Raw genomic sequence first — 10,594 nt, 5'->3', positions numbered from 1 at the left:
TTGCAAGTTATGTGGTAGGAGACACTTTGGAAAATGTCTTCGACCAAACAACTCGGTTACATGTAATTTCTGTAAAAGACCGGGTCATGTGGAAGCAAATTGCACCAGGAAAGCAGTGGAATGTTTTATATGTGGTGAAAAGGGACATTATAGCAACGAGTGTTCGAAGAAGAAACCAATGACGGTGACAGTTGGTGCAAGTGGTAGCGGTGCGAAGATCGATGCCATGAAAGGAAACGCTCGTGTCTTTATGCTAGACACCCAGAAGGCAGCAGATATACTGGACGTGATCACCGGTACGTTTCCTATAAATAATGCTTATGCTAGAATATTATTTGACTCGGGTTCAAACCAAAGCTTTATAGATTATAAATTTTGTAGTCTATTAAATGAGCCCTTAGTTAAACTAGATAAACATTATGAAGTAGATACTGCTGATAGAAATGTAAGTAGAATAACCGAGGTTTTAGAGAATGCCACAATATCGTTAGCCAATCATGTTATACATGTACGATTGTTACCCATGACATTAGCAGGTTTTGATGTAGTATTAGGTATGGACTGGTTATCGTTTAATCATGCCCGTATCTTATGTAACGATAGAGCCATCGACATTCGAACACCTAATAACAAATTCATTCATATAACCGGAGATAAAGAAGGAGGAAAGGTAGGAATCATATCCAAGATTAAAGCAAGCCATTGCATAGGCAAGGGATGCCTCGCATTTATGGCCGATGTAACCAAGGAACCTGAACCAAAGAAAATGGAGGAAGTGCCGATCGTGTATGAATTCCAAGATGTATTTCCTAACGAGTTACCAGGAGCTCCGCCTAATAGAGAAGTAGAATTTAGAATTGACTTAATACCGGGAACTTCACCAATAGCCAAATCTCCCTATCGTCTAGCACCTATGGAAATGAAGGAATTAAAGAAGCAGTTGGATGAATTATTAGAGAAAGGATTCATACGGCCGAGTTCGTCACCGTGGGGAGCTCCAATTCTGTTTGTAAAGAAGAAGGACGGGTCAATGAGGATGTGTATTGACTACCAAGAGCTAAACAAGGTCACGATTAAGAACAAGTATCCATTACCTAGAATCAACGACTTGTTTGATCAACTCCAAGGAGCAAGTTGTTTTTCCAAGATTGACCTAAGATCAGGTTACCATCAATTGAAGGTATAAGAGGAAGATATACCTAAAACCACATTTAGAACCCGATATGGACATTATGAATTCACCGTGATGCCTTTCGGACTCACTAATGCTCCAGCGGCTTTCATGGACATGATGAATCTGATTTGCAAGCCATACTTGGACAAGTTTGTTATTGTTTTCATTGATGACATCTTTGTTTACTCAAAATCCAAAGACGATCATCAAGTTCATCTTAAGATCATACTTGAAACCCTAAGAAATGAAAAATTATACGCCAAGTTCTCCAAGTGTGGATTTTGGTTGTCCGAAGTACAATTTCTTGGTCATGTTATAAATGAAAAGGGTATTCAAGTAGACCCAGCAAAGATCGAAGACATAACCAAATGGGAGAAACCCAAGACACCGACTCAAGTTCGAAGTTTTCTAGACTTAGCCGGTTATTACCGAAGATTCATTCAAGATTTCTCTCGAATAGCTGTCCCATTAACTTCACTCACAAGGAAAGCAATTAAGTTTGAATGGGGACCGAAGCAAGAGGAAGCATTTGAAACACTAAAACAAAAGTTAACCAATGCACCTATCTTGGCTTTGCCAGATGGACTAGAAAACTTTACCATTTACTGTGATGCTTCGCACACGGGGATGGGAAGTGTTTTAATGCAAGGTAAGAAAGTAATTGCCTATGCTTCAAGACAATTGAAATTTCATGAAAAGAATTACACCACACATGATCTTGAGTTAGGCGCTATAGTTTTTGCATTGAAGTTATGGCGACATTACTTGTATGGTGTAAAGTTCACAGTATATACTGATCACAAAAGTCTGAAGCATATATTTGATCAAAAGGAATTGAATATGAGACAAAGGCGTTGGATGGAAATACTTAATGATTATGACTGTGAGATTGTATATCATGAAGGAAAAGCCAACGTAGTGGCTGACGCCTTAAGTAGAAAAGAACATGAGAAGCCAAAGAGAGTCCGAGCTCTTAGATTGGAACTTAAAGTCGATTTAGCTAACCAAATTAAAGAAACTCAGAAGTTGGCATTGGAAGAAGGAAACATTAAAGATGAAAAAGAGAATGGTACAATCGATCAATTGATTAAAGGAAGTGATGAAATACTTAGACTCGGTACAAGGATTTGGGTACCGATGATCGGAAGTTTAAGAGATAAGATTCTAGAAGAAGCACACAAGTCAAAGTATATGATGAATCCGGGAAGTGACAAAATGTATCACAATCTAACAGACGATTACTGGTGGATCGGGATGAAGAAAGACATTGCCTTTTATGTAGCTAAGTGCCTAACATGTTCAAAAGTGAAAGCTGAACATCAAAAGCCATTAGGATTGCTACAACAACCCGAAATTCTGATATGGAAATGGGATATGATAACTATGGATTTCATCATGAAGTTACCTAAAACTTCACGCCAAAATGATGCAATCTGGGTTATTGTAGATAGAGTTACGAAGTCTGCTCATTTTATTCCTATTTAAGAAACGTTTAGTATGGATAAGTTAGCACATTTATAAGTCGAAAACATAGTATCCTTATATGGGGTGCCGCTATCCATCATATCTGATAGAGATAGTCGATTCACTTCAAACTTTTGGTCAAGCTTTCAAAAGGCTATGGGGACTCGACTAAACCAAAGTACTGCCTATCATCCCCAAACTGATGGCCAAAGTGAACGCACGATTCAAAACCTAGAAGATATGTTTCGTGCCTGTGTTATCGACTTAGGAAGAAGTTGGGACACTCATCTCGCGCTGATGGAATTCTCATACAACAACAGTTATCATACGAGTATCCAAGCAGTACCATTTGAAGCATTGTATGGACGTAAGTGTAGAACACCTGTGTGTTGGTCAGAAACGGGTGATGGTCAATTGTCAGGGCCTGAAATGGTTCAAAGAACCACCGATCAAATAATACAAATCCGAGAACAATTGAAAGCGGCAAGAGACCGACAAAAGAGCTATGCGGACGTTCGTCGCAAACCATTAGAATTCAAAGAAGGCGACAAAGTGTTATTAAAAGTATCTCCTTGGAAAGGTGTAGTAAGATTCGGGAAGAAAGGAAAATTGAGTCCACGATTCGTTGGACCATTCAAGATACTCGAACGAATAGGACCGGTTGCTTACCGCTTAGAGTTACCCGAAGAGATGAAGGGTATTCACGATGTGTTTCACGTATCCAATTTGCGCAAGTGTTTAGCCGACGAAACCGTTGCAATGCCATTAAAAGATGTCAAGATCAACTAGAAGCTCAAGTTTGTAGAACAACCGATTCAAATAGAAGATAGCATGATCAAGTTTCTTAAGCACAAACGACTCGAGTTCGTAAAAGTCAAATGGGATTCAAGACGAGGACCCGAATATACGTGTGAACTCGAGTCAAAAATGAAGAAAAAGTATCCCAGTCTATTCCAATAAATCTTGAGGACGAGATTATTCAAACTGTGGGAAGGATGTAACACCGCGTCTTTTACCCTTAAAGTTGTAGGTCTAAAATACTAACTTAGAAAGTATAGGGACCTGAATTGCAATTTCTGAAAATATTGTCCCATCGCGGTACGCGACGGGGTAACAATCAACCCATCGCGCATGGTTAGTCACCGGACACGTGTCCAACACCGTGTCAACACGTGGCGCAATGTGACAGGCCACGTGTCACCACCGCATAAGGCGGCGTCTTTTTGCGGCGCCGCGGTACGCGATAGGGCCCAAAGAAACCCATCGCGTACCGCGATGGTGTCCAGAATTAGCCTATAAACGGGGGTGACGGGTTTGAGCTCATTTCATCCCAAACACACCTTCCTTTACACACACTTAACCTCGTAAGGCGTGCCCCTTTGCCGTAACAAGCCGACGTGCCATTTTCTCGTATTTCGTGCAAGAAACGAAGTTATAATCAAGTAGCAATCATTTAAGCGAGTAGATCAAGATCCTGCCTTTTTTTTCTTATTATCAATCTAAGCATCCGAGTTATGGTAGGAGTTACGTTTAAGTTATTTGAATTATAACTTAGATTATCAATCGAGGCTACGGCCTTTAACCTTGTTCGTATTTTTTTTTAATCATTCGCAATCATGTTTTCATAAATGTTACTTTATGATGAAGTATTGATTAACAAAAGATATATTTTGACGGGCATATAGTAACTGGAAGGGGGATATCACTAGTAGTAAGTTTCTTGCCTAAGGAAAAGTAATTCGTATAAATCCCAATCAACCGAGGGACCCGTTTACTTGCCTGGAGAAACTTACCAACATGATAAAACCTATTAGGCCAAAGCATGCTATATCAAACGTCACATAAAACAAGTGTTTTCATTCACAATCAAAGATAAACGATTTCAAGGTTAAGCTTACAATCATAGCTTAACATCATTCAAAACATTCATACGAACCTATTTATGTATAGGTTAAGTATCATTTACAATCCATCAATCAGTCAAGGTTTTCCAACACCGACGGTACAGGTGAATACGCAAACCTTTTAATCAGTCAAAACATATTTATACTCAATGAGACAAACGGATGTTTGTCTTAACGAGCCTGTCAATGTTTACATGAGAATATGTGATCTCTAAAACGTTATAATACAAAGTAAAAAATAAAAGCAACTCAGACCGAATACACATGTGTCTGGATCCAAACATAACCATTCAGCTAAATCATTCTAAGGCTACGTGGTCGTGGGCTAATGGTCATAACTAGTCTCCCGGTAAGGGCTACGTGGCTCGGGAACAATTGTGTGTGTAGGGCAGTGGTACATAGACCAGAAGTAGAAATGCTTCTGCTGAGATTGTAGAGAAAACTATATTTGTATTGTAATCGTCATTCAAAATGTTTTATTGAGTCATATGTGTTCACCAGCATATAGCTGACATATTTTTCCAACCCTTTGCAGGTAATTAAGAGTAAGTAGCATTAACAAGGATTGGAGTCTTAATGAAGATAGAAGCGCGAACAGGATGGCTCCATTTTTGATATAGAATCCTTGTAATATGAAAACATATCTTTTGTAAACCTATACTCGGGTATTTAATTCCCGAGAAAATTTTCAATGTAAATTAATATTATATTCAACCTAAAATCTTCCGCTAAAATTAACCCATAAACTCTGATATATTTATAAAACAGGTACCAACTTGTGGTCACACGCCTAGGCCTAAGTCGGGATGTGACAAAAAATGTAAAAGTTTTGGGACAAAAGTCGAAGCATAAAAAGTCTTTTGCCTAAAATGTAAAATGTGAAACTTTGGTGGCAAAAGTTTGAAGACAAATTTGTGATGACAAAATTCCTAAGAAAAATCCTTCTAAGTTAAAAAGTATTATGTCAAAAGTGTAAATGTATGAAACTTTGTTGGCAAACATAAGAATAACTTGTGATGGTTAATGTACAAAATAATAAACTTGTGATGGTCAAAGCGACCAAACTTTGACCAAGTACAAAAATGAAAGAACAATTTTATGGCCCAACTGTAAAGAACTTGACTTTGACGACAAACTTTTAATAACCAAATTACAAAGAACTAAACTTTGTAAGTCGCCTCTTAATGATAATATAATTTAGATATTTATTTGTATTTATTGCTGGATAATTTCGTTTTATTTATATTTTGAAACTTACTAAAAGACTATTGATATCGATAACCAAACTTAGGTTGGAAAAACGTCCATTAGTAGTCATCGGAAAAGTGAACGTTTAATTGTTAGAAGTATTTGTCGGTGATTCATCGGACAAAATCTTGTTAGTGATGACTTTCATCGACTGTTTTCCAACAAATCTATATGTCAATGGTGTGTAGTAATTTCAATACAACTTAACACATAATATCAAAATAATATTTAATCTAAGCAATCAACAATTAGATTGTCAAGTTTAAATTTGTTAAACGCTTACATTAACATGAAAATGATAAAACTACAATCCTAGATTTATTCACCAGACATTTAACCGTAATGGTAAGTTAAACACAGGTGACTGAGAATAATAAGCTATTTGAAACAAACACGTATGTAGTGTGTAAACATGATATACCGGCCTGATTTTGAACAATCAATCCAATATGCTTATCTAGTAATTCATGGTAAAAGATTGGACAACTTTTTTTATTGTATTATTATTTGCGTGTGTGTGGGTGTGTGTTTTGGGTCTAAGGAGAAACTTTAGCCGAATCCAGGTCCCTAAAGTTAGTCATTTGATGGTCAGGTAAAAGTCATGTATATTATTATATTAATTGTTTACTTTTGGTTTAAATATTTTGTGAACTTTGGTACTTCAAGTGTGTTTATGTGTTTCAGGACACATGACGTTAAGGATGTTTATCGGGGGTGAATTGCGGGCTTGGAACGAAGATGTAGAAGAGTCATAATAGTCGGCAAGTTTCTCTATGCAGTAGATAAAAAGAAAACAAAAAGAATACATCAGATCCCCCTTCGCGTGGCGCGAAGGGATCTGTGGAGATGTTAGTGCTACGCGAATTGCATAAAAGGGGAGAGTCGACTAATTTGTCTTTCGGGCGACGCGAAGGACTTGACTAAAAGCCGTTCGCGCCGCACGAACGGGCTACAAACGAGAAAAACTAACCTAAATTTGATATAATCAGTTTTGAGCCCCTATTTGGGAGCGCCTTCATTCCAGCAATCAGAGAGAAGCTCTAGGATGATTTTTCACCATCCCGAAGCCTCCGGTTCGTCAGATTATCACATGCTTTCATCCTTTCATCAGATAAGCGAATCTTTCGTGATGCCGATGTCAGGCTAAAACCATAGTATTCACTTTAGGCTAGAGTTGTGTGTACACTAACTTGATCAGATTCTATGTTTTGAATGAGTATGGACTTGATTGAATGTCTTTTAATCTTGTTTTTACATTATGAATTAATTGTTTAAACTGTTTATGATTTTGAATATCAAACTTCGCATCACTTTTCTGGTTGTGTTAATCACATGTAGGGTTAGCTCTTATGTCATTGAACCAGTAATCGTTAATCATTGCTTATAATAGATTTTCATACATTAAACTGGTAATTGGGTAAACCAGGATTCAGTTGTGTCAACAATTCGGTTAAGATATCATTTGTCATCACAACCCAACTGTTAGGTTTAGTAATTACTGCGCAATCAATTTCTATGAATCCGTGATTAGTCGGTCATCACATTACCTGAATCTGAAGTAAATCATTTTCTCATAATTGTTTACAACCTTTAAGTTATAATCGTGTGTTCCTACAAATAAGCTTTTTCTAAACCGCTTGACATCAACTGTCCATAGTTAATTAATAAATAAAATATGAGTTTTAATTGCACTTTTCACTGATTTTCTATGAAGTCGACCTTACTTACCTGTACTGTACTAGTTATAGGTATTTAAGACTTTAAAATAATTATTTTTAATTAAAACATGACATCTATATCATCACTCTGAAAAGATTTTTGTTTTTTTATTTCATTCTCTAACTAGGCGTGTTTTCTTAATGGCAAGAAACGTAAAGCTACAATATTATTACAGTCCTTTATTATAGCTCTATAATCAATAAATATTTTCTTTCGACTCTACTGATTAGTCTATGGTGGTTTTGAGAAAAGTAAGGGCCATTGATAAACGTACTTCCACTAGTTAAGCGTGTCCAATTTTTGTTATTTGCTTTCTTCCATGATTTTTATTTATGTAGTTATTTATTTTTTTCTTCTCTTTTTCAATTGAACAACAAAGGCTCGGACATCTAAAACACCATGTCAAATAGAACGTCATTTGTGTTGGCTTGATTGTTGTTTGGCTCGGGAATAGGGCCCAATCCTAGAATTAAAAGGGGTAATTAATGAGTTACTTAATAACCAAGTTATGGTTATTAGTTTTTTGTTAGTTAAACTAGAGTTAGCATTATATATACGAGCAACCGAATTAAGGTTTGATAATAGTCAAACCCAGTTAGGGGTTGAGAGATTTAATCAGTTTTTTGAGTTATATTATCTAATTAATATAAACGAGAGTTATTCGTTTAGTTTGTGTTTGATTATCGACTGAGACTTGAATTCCGACTGAAGAACAAAACATGAAGACCTGACCCACTACCCCAGGAGGAAACCTACAACAATAAAAATCCCTTGGCTCAACCTAGAGCAACTAAGCAAGTTGCTTCATACGAGACTCGAACAAACAACCCAGGGCCTGGCCCAAAGGGAGGGCGAGGATTTTGGACAACGGATCCGGGCCTCTCGGGAATAAAAAATCACACTATGTCCAAATCTTACATCTACTCCTTTTCTGGTATCATACAACCCCGATATGAGTTTTTGGGCAGTCCTTACACACATCCAAACTCTTTACAAGGGTCAATTAAACCCAAAATGGCCCGAAAAAGACCTAAAATCTATCAACTGAACAAACTGTCATAAAAACTCAATTAAATCAATACCAATATCCCTTAAGATGTCTATGATAGGAATATATCATCTTCATAGCCAAACAACATACAAAGAACCCTTAGATCTTGAACATTTTTGACGAACTTTTGAAGAACAAACAAGATTTAAGTTAAATTTCACCAAGAAAGATGGATAAAAAAGGTGAAGGATCCATCTCTGATGATATATCAAGTGTAATAACAAAGAAATCAACTGTTTGGTTGCCCTAGGATTTGAAGTTAGAAGGCAGTGGAAGGATGATGTAAAGAGAGAAAGTAGAGAATGTTTGGGGAAAGTGAGAGTGAAAGAATGAAATATATTTTGGATTGACCCTATTTATAGGGTCAGCCTATCTCGCGATAGGGTTAACAAATCTCGAGTTTTTTACGTTTTTACACTCTTAACCACCGAACTCTGAAAATATTTACAGATTTAACCCCGAAAAATATTTACCCACCGAATCCAAACACTTAAATTTAAAGAAGATATATTTGTGTTGGTCCATCACTTAACAACTTTTGCAAGGTGGACCTTAACATAAACCCAATAACTTTACACTTGAAATTTGAGATTGAAACAAAAAAAAATAAAAAATTAAACAATAAAAAATAAAATAAAATAAAACATACTTAAGAAAATTTAAGATAAAAATGAAGCAAACAAAAACAAAAGAAAACTATTTGAAGTAAAGATGAAATTAAGATTATATCTAATACACTAATTATAAACGAGCCCAAGCCCGAGCTTTACTTATCGAGCTTGAGCCGGCTCATGAGCCTAAACAAGCCTGTCATTTATATATATATATATATATATATATATATAGAGAGAGAGAGAGAGAGAGAGAGTGGGTATCATTTAAGAACTCTAAAAAAGTTAAGAACTCTTATGAACCCTTAACAATCAAACAATTTATTAATTTTTTTTATATATTAACATTATTTAAGATTAGTTTTATCATATTTTATATAAAAAATTTCGATTACATATATTAATCACAAGTTTACATATATGTAAAATTTTTGTATTAACAAATTTACATAGGTGTAAAACAAAACATAGATATGTATAAAAACAAATTTTCAAAATTGTAATCGTAGATATAGATATAAAAATGATAAAACTACTCTCAAAAAGCATTAACATACAAATTTTTTTTTTTATAAAAAACGTTAGTTTTCAAAGAATCCTTCAAGTTCTTAAATAATTTAACAGTTCTGAAATGATACTCATCTTTTATATATATATATATATATATATATATATATATATATAATTTTATATAAAAAAGCTAAATAACATATATTATTTTATATATAAAGTTATCATGAAAATAAATTCAAAAATATAATTATAAATATATAAAAGTTAATTAATTAATATTATACGAGCCGAGCCCGAGCCGAGCTCGAGCTTTATAAATAAAGATCAAAACGAGCCGATTTCGAACTTGAGCTCCGTATAAGTTAAACGAGCCGAGCTCTAGCCTGGTCGAGCTCGGGCTCGACTCGGCTCGTTTACACCCCTATTATCAGAGACACGATCGATCCTGCCACAACCTTTTATTAAAAAAGTCACCAACGTATCATATGATCGGTTGGCCTTTGCTATTTTGTTATCTACTATTAAAATGACCAACCTTGAAAACCGCATAAAATATTAACCACCTTCATTACCATGAAGCTACCTAACACTTGACCATTTTTAAACGAAGCTCCTGTTTCGTTTCTTTCTTTACATGTATTATTTAAATATATTTCCACCTTAATCCTAAAAAATTTCTAGATATATAATTCTATCGAGAAACTCAGGTTTCGATGATGAAAGTTTTATGTATGCCAAAGAACACATTATTATATGTTATACGGATTGTAGATGCTCATTTTTGCATGTAATAATTGGCATAAAGTACGACAATATGTCACAACTGATATGATCTTATTTTATAATCTTTCTTTTAAATACTTTTAGTGAGGACGTGTTAAAGTTTTTTATTTATCTTCCTTTTTTTAAA

The sequence above is a fragment of the Bidens hawaiensis genome, unplaced genomic scaffold (assembly GCF_021521415.1).
Source record: "Bidens hawaiensis isolate Kalapana, Puna unplaced genomic scaffold, B.hawaiensis_p1.1 tig00028269_1, whole genome shotgun sequence".
Classification (NCBI taxonomy): domain Eukaryota; kingdom Viridiplantae; phylum Streptophyta; class Magnoliopsida; order Asterales; family Asteraceae; genus Bidens; species Bidens hawaiensis.
The sequence above is the reverse complement of the archived record's forward strand: the minus strand, read 5'-3'. Positions refer to the sequence as shown.